A 13,796-nucleotide genomic window follows, 5' to 3' on the forward strand; every position below is an offset into this window, starting at 1 on the left:
CAAATCTCATTTATCTTGTAGAAATATCCCCGGGCAGGCTGCAATATAATGCCAATCAGCTCCACAATGTTGGATATACACCACTACACCGAAGCCACACGTGGGAATGGGATACGAGCCAACGCAATGAACAGAAAATCGTACCATGTTTTGGAAAACAACACAACTAGCCAACGCGCAAAAACATCCGGAATATCAGTCACAATAGCTGCAGCGATTCAAAAACAATTTGCTGTCAAGAAGATGAGTTTATCCTAATTTTTTTTTTTTTTTTGTGGTAATCGTGAACATGTGTTTGTGGTAAGGCTATAGCGGATTGTACTGAAGTGTGTGGTAACTTGCGATGCGTTTAAGTCGCGTCTTCAGCGGATACCGACGTGGATGCCACTCCGGGCACATCTTACTACTGCGATCCTGGCCGTGCATAACCGCACTTCGGTGGGCACGTACTGGCGGAAACGCCAAATGCACCGCGAAATTGAGCGATGACCGGAGATTCTGCGTTTCAAAGAAACTCTCGTGCAGGAAATCGTTGGCCGAAGCTCTTGATCTCACTGGTCGAATCGATCATAAACTGTAACTCTTTCAAGAGAACGTCCACTCGTGGACAACAAACTGTGCGTAAAACAAATTATGTCAGCCAATAAAGCAAATCTATAATATATGGTGGTTGGGTGCTGTGACACTGAACACAACTGTGAAATTGTGAAACAGCTCGCATAGTTGAAAGAATGTGACATCGGCGACATAATGTTATGAACTGAGATACACTGCTTCTATCACACGGTTGTATTTCATCCAAACGTACTGTTATGCTTCAGTCAGTGGCCGAACACAAAATATATTTAATTGCCTGCTGCATTCGCACATGGTGTGTTTTGAGTACTTTCCTCCCGTGGTGAAAGCCAATATTCCAAGCATGCAAAAACCAACCAACATGAAACTGGCAAAAAAATTACAATATTCTTATATCTGCATATTTGCGACGTTCCTTTGAGAGAAACTGACTCTCACGCGCTCAGCTTTGCCTATTTACAATTACAATGTGTTCTGAACTTCTGTTATGAGTCTAAAGTAAACAGACTCTAATCACGAGCACACGCTAAAACAAAATCAAAACAACTTCGGACGCAATAAAACCAAACTGATAGCCAAGTCCTTACCCCCAAAATGCAGTTTAGTCCTCAACCGTGCGCGATCCGGGCAAGAACTACTCCAAAAAGTGTCAGGTAGTGGATTCTTCGAGGTTGAAATCAGCTATCTTCACAGATAAAACAACGGGCCGAAAACAGCTCAAGAAGCAAAATATGTGTCCCGCAAGCTTCAACTTTCAGCTAATACATTCCAGAGCCTGAAGTATCACAGCCCCAATTTGGTCATGCCTTCTTCCAGGGCGATTGGTATGCAAACAGCTTTCTTTCGAGCTCGCGCTCGATACGAACATCCCAGACAGTGTTCAGCCCCCGAGGGCGGGTACTCAATTTGTGTTCACGCCCCCCAGTTAACCCCTTCGGTTAATATGTGAATTTCCAGAGCGCCGCCCACCATTGTACCGTTCATTAGATGTAGCATCGATCTGCCTCGATCGACTTGGTTCGATTGCGCAAATGTACCCAAGCGATTTCGACGATCGATGGACAGTCACATGGTCCTTTGGGACTCGATCCTTTCGAGGTAGGATGTCTTTAATTCCCTGAGGCAAAGTGGGTTGCAAAAATACATTCTTATCCACAGTCTCTGATTTAATCAAAACATCACAGAGACACCACAGTGACAACTGTAAGCATTCCAATACCTTCACCGACTGCTGTCCTCTAGAACCCCTTCTTGTTACTCAAGGTGTTTGGATTGGTTAACAGGAACTCAGAGGCCGTCTGCCTGCTTATTTGATGTATCAAATGCCTTAATTTCCCCGTTTCGTTAAGAAAACATGTCTGATTTTGCCAATACAAATAGACTTTGATTTACTCAGTCAACATAAAAAGTGGCCAACGCCAATTCACGTGACATCCTTGATGGAAATCTACAATATAATGTAAGCATGTGCGCTTAAAATAAACGTACCGTATTTCATATCATTAAAAAGGAAGTGTAACACAGATCAGTGTGTATTTTAAAGATCAAGTTAATTGCAATATGCAAAGCCATAATTGCAATTTTCCCATATGATGAAAAAAAGTGTTTCGATATTTTTTCTTTGTTACTTGACTATATATTTAATATCAATATATTTACGGTATATTCCACTTCCGTAAGGGGTGCTAAAGTGTTGCACAGTAATATCAGTTCAGGTGAAATTCAAATCAGCGTCCCCGTGCCCGCAACAGTAATTAACAGCGCATCCCGCGCGAGCGCAGTGTATTCCAGACGCTCCGGCTGCGAGTTGTCCCCGTGCCAGCACGAGCCAGCCCAGCACAGACTAGAGAGAGAGAGAGAGAGAGAGAGAGAGGGCTTGCAAAGCTAGGGTGGGGCCCTGCTGGGCTGTGACTTCCCCTGCCAGACGGGGTTTACCGATGCGTTTAATTTCAGCGTGAGTTTTAGAATGGACCGCTGTTCACTTGCCATTGCAACCATCGCCACTGGATTACGCGGCAGACTGCGAGACGTTGCTGACGTACACTCATAATATTTATTCTTCCCAATCCCGTCCTCCGTCACCTCCAGGTTTAAGGTTTTTTTTCTCATATTGAAGAAGGGTCTTATTTGTTTCGATAATTTTCTATGTATCACATGCAGTTCAAAGTCTGAAACTGCGCCAAGCATGTCAGCTTTGACACATAAATAAATATACTAGCTGCAGGAAAGCAGAAGGGTTCGCGCGCCAGACAGAGGGCCCAGTAAAAACGACACGTGGTCACAACAAACGGTGCGAGACTTATTTACACTGTGGCCCAGACAGGCTGTAGACTCCACTAAAGGAAATAAAAGTTCTCAACATCCTCAGAAGAGCCTGGCGCTAAAAGAGAACAGGGCACTGGGTTCATTGTCCTCGGATATTTGTTTATTTTCACTGACAAAAACAAAAGATAGGACTTAAGGATAGTGTTCACACATGGCACTTGTCATGAGAAGTTAATGGAGAATCCACAACAAGCAGTAATATAAATAAAATTCTTAGTTACGAAACGTTATACAAAAGGCCTTTAAGGAGTTGGGGGAAGGGGGGGTGGGGTGCCCAACTGGCCCAGAGCATATCACTAAATTGATGCTTACTGTAAATAGAGTGATTCTTCTATATAAATAAACCATTAGTCACACAAGCACATCAGAGCTATGGCATGCTATTTTTGACGACGACACGCACTTTGCTTCGTACTCACAGTCTAACTATTGGGTTACAGCTGCCCGACGGGGAACAGAGTCAATATTTGCCCAGCAGTTGTGGTCGTCATTTTTATGAAACGTCCCTTTCAAGTGGTTTGGTTATTATATGCATATGTATAAGCACATTACTGTAGTCACTGACACTGCTGTAGTGGGGTCAAGGTTGAGATACAGTAGTGTTGCTGGATGACAGCATTACATGACATGCTGTGGCATTTATTCCTCAGCTTCTCAAAGGTAATGCAAAAGTACTTATGTTCCTGGATTTGTCCTTGTGTATGCCCAGAGATAGCTATATCGGCATGAGACCTGGTTTATATGGTCACCACTGCTATACAATAAAATGTTCAGTGTTAATGCAACTCTAAACAGTTGATATTTGGTCCCCATTGGGGGCAAATGTTATCGGTTTAGAGCTGAATTAAGACTGGCCATTTTACAGCTAATGAACGAGCATGGTGGAGTATACAACTGTGTTGGACTCCTTTTGTCCTCTTCACCACGGCTGCGGACATTCGAGTAAACACACCCGTCCAATAAAAAGAACCCTTACAACCCTGTTCCTGGAGATCTACCGTCCTGTAGGTTTTCACTCCAACCCTAACAAAGCCACACCTCATTACAACAGCTAGAGCGGGGCTGCCCAACCCTGTTCCAGGAGATCTACCATCCAGTAGGTTTTCACTCCAAACCCTGACAAAGCCACACCTCATTACAACAGGTAGCAATCTGGTTGTGCTGCTAACTATTAGAGTCAGGTGTGGGAAATTTAGGGTTGAAATGAAAACCTACAGGATGGTAGATCTCCAGGAACAGGGTTGGGCAGCCCCGCTCTAGCTGTTGTAATGAGGTGTGGCTTTGTCAGGGTTTGGAGTGAAAACCTACTGGACAGTAGATCTCCAGGCACAGGGCTGGTTAGCGCTGCTCTGCTTCACAGAGTCTGCGCGTGGACGTCACTCCTGCAGGAACTGGAGCACAAGGTCAAAATGAGCCCAGAGGAAGGGAGGACGAGGCGCAGGAAACCAGCGCCACATTATTATTATTATTTCACATGCTTCGCTCATGCTTTTGACACCAGCAAATGTCCTGTTTGCTCTTTTGTTCTTCGGTTCGCAATGTGCAAACATCTCAAATTTCACCAGTGTCTCATGATTGCGTGTTACAGTTTGGTTTTTGCAGCAGTGTCTCATGATTGCGTGTTACAGTTTGGTTTTTGCAGCAGTGTCTCATGATTGCATGTTACAGTTTGTTTGTTTTTTGCAGCGGTGTTGTGTTAAAATCAGGGTGGGGATTTTGCTGGAGCACTCTCACATTTTACTGCCAACTTTTATTAAAATATTTTAAAAACGCTGTATTTGTTGACCCAGGTCTGGTGCCACAGCTGGGCCCGAGCCCTGAAACGACGTTGTCACAAACCGTATTAACATATTAAACACTCACACTCAAGCCCTTTCTACTACAAAACAAGGCTATAATGAAGACATTCAATGTAGGCTAATTGTAGTCCTGGCCCTAGAAAATTAATTTGCCTCCATTAAGGTTGCACCACCACCACCCCCACCCCCCTCCCCCCCTTTAATTTTATAGACTTCAGAATTACCCGACGTTGCTAAGGGAGGCTGATGAAGGTGCGCGTCCGTGTGATTGATCTCATTCATAGGGAAATGAAAACCTCTGGAGACCAGACAGGAACAGCTCTTTATTTATTTTTTTTTCCTTTCCTTTTTTATAATAATTCTTTTTTTTTTTTTTTTTTTTAGAACGCTCGCGCTCACGCGATTCCGTCTCGTGCAGGTTTTTTGTTTTTCCGTAGCTAAGCAACCGCTGAAGCATCTGGTTATATTATGAGCCTGGAGAAGGAAGGTCTGAATGCACTAAACACGCAGACATAATAACAATGTACACCCCCCCCACTTACATTTTTAAAAAGCCATACGCATATATACCAGAGTGCATATTGCACTTCATAAAAATTCTATTCGAATTCTATTCATTTTTTATTTTTAATTTATTTTATTTTTTTTGTTACCCTGAAGGTTATCTATCAGAAAGCAGCTAATGAATACGCAATGGTAACAGTAGTATCGTTTGTGCTAATTCATCCATTCAAAGCCTTTAAATATGGAGGAAATCCAGCGGGGTTTCGCCGGGAGCCGTGAGGTAAATCGGCACGCGCTCGCTCCAGCCCTGCGGCTGCTTTTAATTGACTGATCTGGGCTTCGACGGGGTCCCGTGGGCAGGGTGTAAACAGTGGCTCCAGGCAAGGTGATCCCAATCTACATCATTACAGGTAAGCTCGGGGGATGGTGAAGATATGTATAGAGGTGGCTACAGGTAGGCTGTTCTGCTGCTAGTCGCTGTAGCAGAATCGCCTCTCCTCAGCCAACAGCCCCCCCCCCCCCCATCTAAACCTTGAGCACTACACTGATTATTTTAACTCGAGAGAGATCCACAAACATAGCCTGTCAACTCAGAGGTATGGCGGATTCTCTCAAAAGCATCCAAACTAGATGAACTGAATCTTTGCGAAATGAAGATGGATCGCGTGCGCAAACCTACTGGAAAGTTCTGCAGGCATCACTACCTTCAACTCTTCAACTCGTTATTAAAAATGCAATATTTTATTTCATAATTTCAAATATTAATTTTTTTATATGTCTGCGAAGGCCTCAGGGCAGATTATCCCTGCACTTGACCAAAGCAAGGTCACGTCCTGCTCTTCTCCACAGGGTTTTTTTTGTCTACCAGGCAAATTAAAGCTGTAACGTTGAGCTTCTTCAACATTGAGTGTGGACAGAGGTGGGTAACCCGGCTTCAAAGAGTAAAATGACTGACCATGTATTTGCTCCACCACCATGCACTAAACCAGCTGATTACAATAATTAGTTCTCCTATCATGCTGAAGAGTTATGCTAATTAGAATCAGCTGGTTTAGTGCATGGTGGTGGAGCAAATACATGGTCAGTCTTTTTACTCTTTGAAGTCGGGTTACCCACCTCTGAGTGTGGATTGTGTAGAGATACACTACAGCCTGGGCAGAATGGCTGATTTGGGTGTCGAGCGTTCAGTCCGGAGTGGCGGAGGTTTTTCAGAGCTACCTCAACTCACAGTATAACGAACGAGTTAAGAGATTTGCCGGAGTCCTTGGTGTGTTTTGAACCCGGGTCTCTCACTCGCCCATAGACTTCGTAGCCAAAGGCGTTACCAGTCAGCTGAAGGTGAAATCGCCCCTAGGCAAGGAAAACATCGTAATTTTTTAATTTGATCGTTGCATCGCCAGAGAGTGTTGTCACCGTAACCTGCTACGAGACCTTAGTTTTTACCGCACCTTTTTACTGTGCTTCACTAGCTAACTAGCCAAGCTACACCCGCTACAACTCAAAATCTCCATCATGTGTCTGTCTGGAATCGTGATGAGCTGTTGTACTCCAGCACACCAAGGATCAAGGATGTGAACTATGGGTAATCTGACCGGTATCAGAAATGACTAACAGCTAACGTTTCGACTACGTCGGTCTTCATCAGAACTGGCCCGCCGCTTGGTCTGTTGGCATTTAGCAGACTATCCAGATGTGGAATGAAGGGTGTGTACCACCGTATACCAAGAGCAAGAGCAGGTTCCTTTGGGTTAGCTCCTGTGAGTCCAGAATAGGCATGAAATGGAAGGGGGGAGGGAAGAGAGAGCAGAGAGAGAGACAAACAGAGAGAGGGGGAGAAAGTGATAGAGGAGAAAGAGGGAGAGGCTGAAAGAAGACCCAGGAGATGGATCACTGGATGATGTTTGTCATCCAGGCTTGCAGTGGTCATGGCTGTGAGCACAAATCAATTAAGTACACACTCTACCCCAGCTGCCGCCCCCCCCCCCACCCACCCACCCACCCCCAGGGGGCCTGCATGGGTGCACTGTGTTCATTCTCACGCCTCCTGACCCATGTCCCGTGGGGATTGGCTGGCTGAGAGATGAAACTGGGTCATGGTCGGCCATTTTGTCCCGTTCCCCTGATGATTAGATAAAGCACAGAGAGCCGTTATCCGTTTCCACATACGCTGTTTTTCAGTCTCATCATTTCGCTCAAACTGTTGTCGCAAAATTACACATTTCAGATAAAGATTTTGGAGTGCGGTTTAGGCCAATGATTTTTGATGATATTTTAGTTTTGATTTATGATCATTAATAAATATTCCATCCAGCTGGACATGGATTTTATCACACCACGTTGTACCAAATGTACAGAATTTACATACCCATGCTAGCTACAATTGCACCTTCCCAGTGGCTATACTTCTTGGTATTTGGCTTCTACACACTTAATATTTGCAATTTTGGGAATTGTGAGCATAACTGTCAGCTCTGAGACCAGTTATGACCAGACAAAACCATAAAGAACCGTTAACCACCCTCCCCCCCCCTCCCCCCCCCTCCCCCCCCCCCGTTGTCTCCAAGAATAACCCTGGTCTTATTTATAAATCTCTTTTCAGGCTGCTGCCAGAGCTGGTTGGTCCACTTGTTTAATGGTTCAGATGGCATTTTAAAAGGCCTCTGATTGCACTTACAGATGGGCCGTTGAGGATGAAGGTGCTCTGTCTACACGTGCTTAAAAAGACCCTCAAAGCGCTCGGGCAGTGCGATGAGCCGCCGGTCGGTTTTTGCGGTTTTTTGTGTTTCTTTTGGAGGGGAGGATGGGGAAAGCGGGGGGGGGAGGGGGGGCATCGGGAGCGGGAGACATGGGACGGCATCGTTTCACGCAGTCTGGCGGCCAGACGTTCCAGAGACGCTGCCAAGAGTCGAACGGCGGAACGGACCAGTTAGCCCCGCGTTGGCGGGACGGCGGCGGGGGCGGCGGGGACTCCCTAACCGCCACGGTCGCGAGCAGGCCGGGCGCGGCGATGACGGGCGGTAATGAGCTTCACAGAGCTCAGCCCGGCTCCCGCTTGTTTCCCCAGCTCTGCCTCTGAGGAGCCGGCCTGAAGAATGTGGGGGCTCGACGTGCATGTGTGTGTGTGTGTGTGTGTGTGTAAGTATATGTGTGTGTGTGTGTGTGTGTGTGTGTGTGCGTGTGTGTAAGTATTGTGTGTGTGTGTGTGTGTGTTGTGTGTGTGTGTAGGTGTGTGTGTGTTGTGTGTTGTGTAGTGTGTGTGTGTGTGTGTGTGTTGTGTGTGTGTGTGTGTGTGTCTGTGCGTGGTGTGTGTGTGTGTGTGTGTGTGCTGTGCGTGTATGTGTGCATGTGTTGTGTGTGCTGTGGTGGTGTGTTGTGCTGTTGTGTGTGTGTTGTCGTGCTGTGCGTCGTTGATGGTGTGTAAGTGTTGTGTGTGTGCGTGAGTGTGTGTTTGTGCAGACAAGCACATCCTGTCCTCCAAAACGTTTTATGTCAGTCCCTGCTCCTTCTCACTTTTCAGTCCAGGTTAAACTACCAGACGCTTCAGATCTTCATGCAGTGCTTGTGTAGGCCGACTGCAGGTGCCAACCTGACCAGAGGGGGCGCTGGTGTGCAACACAACACAGACTGAAATCCGACTCCCTTCAAGTGACGCTGGGGCCAATTATTTGCTACCCCGCTGGGCTGGCAGCCGCAGCTGCCACTGGCATGGTCCAGATTCGGTACCAGACCAGTTTTAAATGGGTGAGTGTCCCTCTGCCACACGGTCTGGCGCCCTCTGCCCCGCTCATCAACCAGCTCCTGGATACCAGCACTTCCTTAGCAACCGTGTAGCCAGGTGCTCCTTGGCACAACTCTCAAGCCTCAGCTCAGCTGTGAGCCGAATAAGTCGATCTACCTTCTCATTTCTGCCCCCCCAATCTCATTTTGCACGGAGGAGCCTCATCTGGGGTTTCAAATTCAAGTAGCACAACACAGGAAAAAACACAGTTCATCTGGTTTAAATGGCGCCTCACCAGTTTACTAAATCCAATGGGTAAGGACAGGGCAAACCACCATGCTCTATTAATGCCCTGGAGGAAGCATCAGGACACAACAGGAGCAGCTAGATCGATTAAAAATGCCCAGACACAGAACATTTAGCATGGCCAGTTGAGCTAGTCATGTTTGAAATCTTGCTTGTTCGTTCATTCGTAATTATAGGCCCTGCTCTGTGGTCATAGATGCAAAATCACAAAAAGTTGCACATTACCTCATTCTTGGAAAAGGCTGACCAAAGGTGGGTTTATGCGAATGACATGGTTCAAAATGATTGGCTGCTTTCAGCCTGGGGGAAACTGGGGCCAATTCCTAACGGACCTTTTGGCCTGGAGATTTTTTCTTTCTTATAGGCCTACCACAACAAAAAAGTGAAGTAGAACAGTTCATATTTTACCAGCACATAACTATGTAAGTATCAACCCTACAGTGCACAATCAATGCCAGAACTCCGATTTTCTAAGACATGGGGACCTTTTTAAGAAATGAAAAGTTCAGGCAAAACGGAGCAGAGATGTTATCAGTGTTCAGAGGAATTTCGTAACGCTGTGTGCCCTGTATATCCGTCTGGAAATGAGCGAAGCAGTGATCTTTCTGAGCAGCTACAAGAAATTAAGAAACGCCGTGGCATTTAGCGGTAAAAAATAACCGCCACTGCGCGGGAAACGGAAGACAGGAAGAGCAGCTCGTTAGCAGCGCAGTGCAGATGGCTGGAGGCAGATCAGCAGTGTAAAAGCGCAGGCTAACGCTAAGCGTGGGGGAAATTCTGCAGTGTAAAAGCGCAGGCTAATGCTAAGCAGGGGGAAAATCAGCAGTGTAAAAAGCGCAGGCTAACGCTAAATCTGCAGTGTAAAAGCGCATGCTAATGCTAAGCGGGGGGAAAATCGCAGTGTAAAAGCACAGGCTAACGCTAAATATGCAGTGTAAAAGCGCAGGCTAACGCTAAGCAGGGGGGGAAATCAGCAGTGTAAAAGCGCAGGCTAACGCTAAGCAGGGGGAATATCTGCAGTGTAAAAGCGCAGGCTAACGCTAAGCAGGGGGAATATCTGCAGTGTAAAAGCGCAGGCTAACGCTAAGCAGGGGGAATATCAGCAGTGTAAAAGCGCAGGCTAACGCTAAGCAGGGGGGAAACGCAGTGTAAAAGCGCAGGCTACACTAAGCAGGGGGGAAAATCTGCAGTGTAAAAGCGCAGGCTAACGCTAAGCAGGGGAGAAATCAGCAGTGTAAAAGCGCAGGCTAACGCTAAGCAGAGGGAAATCAGCAGTGTAAAAGCGCAGGCTAACGCTAAGCAGGGGAGAAATCAGCAGTGTAAAAGCGCAGGCTAACGCTAAGCGGGGGGAAAATCTGCAGTGTAAAAGCGCAGGCTAACGCTAAGCAGAGGGAAATCAGCAGTGTAAAAGCGCAGGCTAACGCTAAGCAGGGGGGAAAAGCTGCAGTGTAAAAGCGCAGGCTAACGCTAAGCAGGGGGGGAAATCTGCAGTGTAAAAGCGCAGGCTAACGCTAAGCAGGGGAAAATCTGCAGTGTAAAAAGTGCAGGCTAACGCTAAGCAGGGAGGAAATCTGCAGTGTAAAAAGCGCAGGCTAACGCTAAGCAGGGGGGAATCTGCAGTGTAAAAGCGCAGGCTAACGCTAAGCAGGGAGGAAATCTGCAGTGTAAAAGTGCAGGCTAACGCTAAGCATGGGGGAACCAACAGTGTAAAAGCGCAGGCTAACGCTAAGCAGGGGGAAATCAGCAGTGTAAAAGCGCAGGCTAACGCTAAGCAGGGGGAAAATCTGCAGTGTAAAAGTGCAGGCTAACGCTAAGCATGGGGGAACCAACAGTGTAAAAGCGCAGGCTAACGCTAAGCAGGGAGGAAATCAGCAGTGTAAAAGCGCAGGCTAACGCTAAGCAGGGGGAAAATCTGCAGTGTAAAAGTGCAGGCTAACGCTAAGCATGGGGGAACCAACAGTGTAAAAGCGCAGGCTAACGCTAAGCGTGGGGGAAATCAGCAGTGTAAAAGCGCAGGCTAACGCTAAGCAGGGGGGGAAATCACGGGGAGAATGGGGCCCGTGAACGCGCCTCGCTCCTGCAGACGACACGCCTCGCGTCTCGCTGAAGGAGACTTCGCCGTTAGCTTGCGCTCGGCTGGAGCTAACGTGGGTAATTTGCACAAAAAAAGATCCCGAGGCACAGCGCTGAGGATGTTATTAAGGAGTTATCCATCCATTATTTATACCCGCTTGTTCTGGACAGGGTTGCAGGGCGTGCTGGAGCCTATCCCAGCATGCATTGGTTGAGAGGCAGGAATACACTCTGGACAGGCCGCCAATCTATCGCAGGGCTGAGAGTATCTATTTCAGGGGACATTCCGGCAGGGTTGGTTGCTCAAACCTATTTTTTTTGTAAATGGTGTTGCTGGGCCAGTGGGGGGCAGTGTTCCCTCTGGACAGAGTTAAAAAATACACCCTGCCCCAGCAGCGGCGGGACACTGTGCTCTAGGAGACCCTGTTTGGGATTAAATGAGTTCTGACCTAGATCAATGTCCCGCAGAGTTTATGGGTAAGAGTACAGGGCTCCCAACCTGTCTCCAATCAGGTCACCCAGTTGTCATCAGCAAGTAAATCGCTCCTTCCTTCTCCACTTCTGCTGTAAAATGGCTGCCATGCTTCGCTCAGGTGGGGGCTGGTGGTGGTTAAGGTGAGTTTCCACCTTCACTGTAACACTGAACTGCTATATTAGCACAATCCATGATTATGATTGTTGGCATTATCCTTTGGTAATTTTATTATTATCATTATTCATAACAATAATAACAATAACTAGAAGAAGAAGAAGTATTCCACAGGGGAAGATGACATCATAAGTGATTTCAGTCAGGCAGCTCAGAGGACTGGGTTTGTTTGGAACGTACGGTCTCTCAGGACCCAGAGGCCGAAACCACAGGACCACCACTACGACCCCAAACCGCCACTCTCGCACGCACGCGTGTGGGGTCACGGCGTGCGAGGAACCCCCCCCAATATCAACCCAGCGCTCGCTCGCTCGCACACACACGCGCGGAGCCCTCCTTCGAGGAGCCGGCAGAGGCTGCTCCCACGCGCGCTCCCCCCCCCCCCCCGGGGAGAGGCGGCCCCGGCTGGCAGTGGAAGGCCATTACCGTCCCCCAGGCAAAGTGGCGGGGGGGTAAATTACAGGTTCCGACTCAATTACAACCTGCGATCGCCATCCACACTCTCAGAGACGCAGGGACAGCGGAGGGACATTTTCCCAAATGTACCCTGAAAGTGCAATGACGTTCTCTCTGGGTGCAAATCGGGACCTTTTACAAGCAAAAAAAAAAAAAAAAGGTACAAATGGGTGGTGTATTACAGTGGCCAGGGACACAATTTCCGTGTACCTGCAGGGTACCACCCCAGTGAGCACCATTTGTACCTTTATGGGCCCTTCTTTCGTACCTTTATTACTGAGATTGTACCTAAATGGGTACTGAGTGCGGTTCGGTCTGTGCGATACGCGGATTGCTTTTTAGGGACAGACCAGCAATTTGGAAAAAATAAATAAATAAAACAGTCGCTGCGTAATCTTTAGCCGCTGGTGCTACCCAGGCACTCCGGGCTGGGTACGCCTTTCACAGGCAGTAGAATAGACAGTCAACTAGCAGACATGGCTATTACATCAGCCAGGGGAGAATATTAATTGTACAAATATGGAAATAATATAGAAACTTACTGTAAAAGATATGATTGTGTGGTTAAAACATCCAGAGAAATAGTAGAGATGATTTTTTAAAAATGATGAAAGCTGAACCACCTCAAGCTGCAGGACAGGACAGAAAATTCATCTTTACTTCATTTGCTCTGATTAGACTCAGAGTGATGTGGGTGTGTATACGGGATAAACAATCATGGAAAAAATTCCTTTGAGATTGAAAATTTGACATTAAACTATTCCCCACAGCTGTCATCTCAGTCAGTCAGTCAGTCCCCCCCCCAGTGAAGTTTTTGAGCAGTGGTCTGTTTCAACAGTAAGACTTCTTCTCTTTTTCTGCGGTCATCTCATATATTCCCCCGCCCCCGTCGCAGCACAATTTCCAGCCAGTGTGGTGGTGACTCAGTGGTAAAGATGCGGAACAGAACCAACGAGGCTTCTGGGCGATCGCTCACAGCCTGGAGACGGCCACAGATGAGGGGTTCCCCAGATAAGGGGGTTCCGCAGATGAAGGCGTGCCCCCCCCCCCCAAATCCCTACCACCACAATCCTGCCCACCCCAATCACGACCCTGAACCCCACGCCCTATCTCCCCAGGGTACAGACCTCGAACACTGACTGCAGCAATCCCTCAGTCCTCTACTGCTGTCAAACCAGCGAATGGTTCGCCTTCTGATTACATATCTGCTCAAATGTTTTTTTGCTGAGCATGGTTAGGTTAAGAGAAATGCTTGGTATGGGCTTCGGGAAGTGGAATCGGTCCAAAAGTAATGACTTTTCTGGCTCTGATAACGACTTAATTATATCCTGAACAAATACCCAGAGCTGGGTGAAATACTTTGTGGAATATTTTAACCCTTTTTTATGTC

At 47.2% G+C, this 13,796-nt stretch overlaps 2 protein-coding genes across 5 annotated transcripts in view; both read right to left on the minus strand.

The window, feature by feature from the left end:
- Positions 1-13,796, minus strand: part of LOC135241498 (tetraspanin-18B-like) — an 84,777-nt gene that overhangs the window by 47,063 nt on the left and 23,918 nt on the right. The window contains exon 1 of one of the 3 annotated variants that reach the window (XM_064311974.1): positions 1,164-1,445. The exons of 1 other annotated variant lie outside the window; for it this stretch is intronic. The gene's annotated coding sequence lies outside the window, so the exon portion shown is untranslated. Of the gene's footprint in view, positions 1-1,163; positions 1,446-13,796 lie in introns of those variants that run through there. One more of the 3 variants, XM_064311972.1, reaches the window with a different exon arrangement.
- chka (choline kinase alpha) overlaps positions 1-13,796 on the minus strand; it is a 258,102-nt gene that overhangs the window by 33,805 nt on the left and 210,501 nt on the right. The window lies entirely within an intron of this gene.

This window comes from Anguilla rostrata, chromosome 16, assembly GCF_018555375.3.
Source record: "Anguilla rostrata isolate EN2019 chromosome 16, ASM1855537v3, whole genome shotgun sequence".
NCBI classification, from domain to species: Eukaryota; Metazoa; Chordata; class Actinopteri; order Anguilliformes; family Anguillidae; genus Anguilla; species Anguilla rostrata.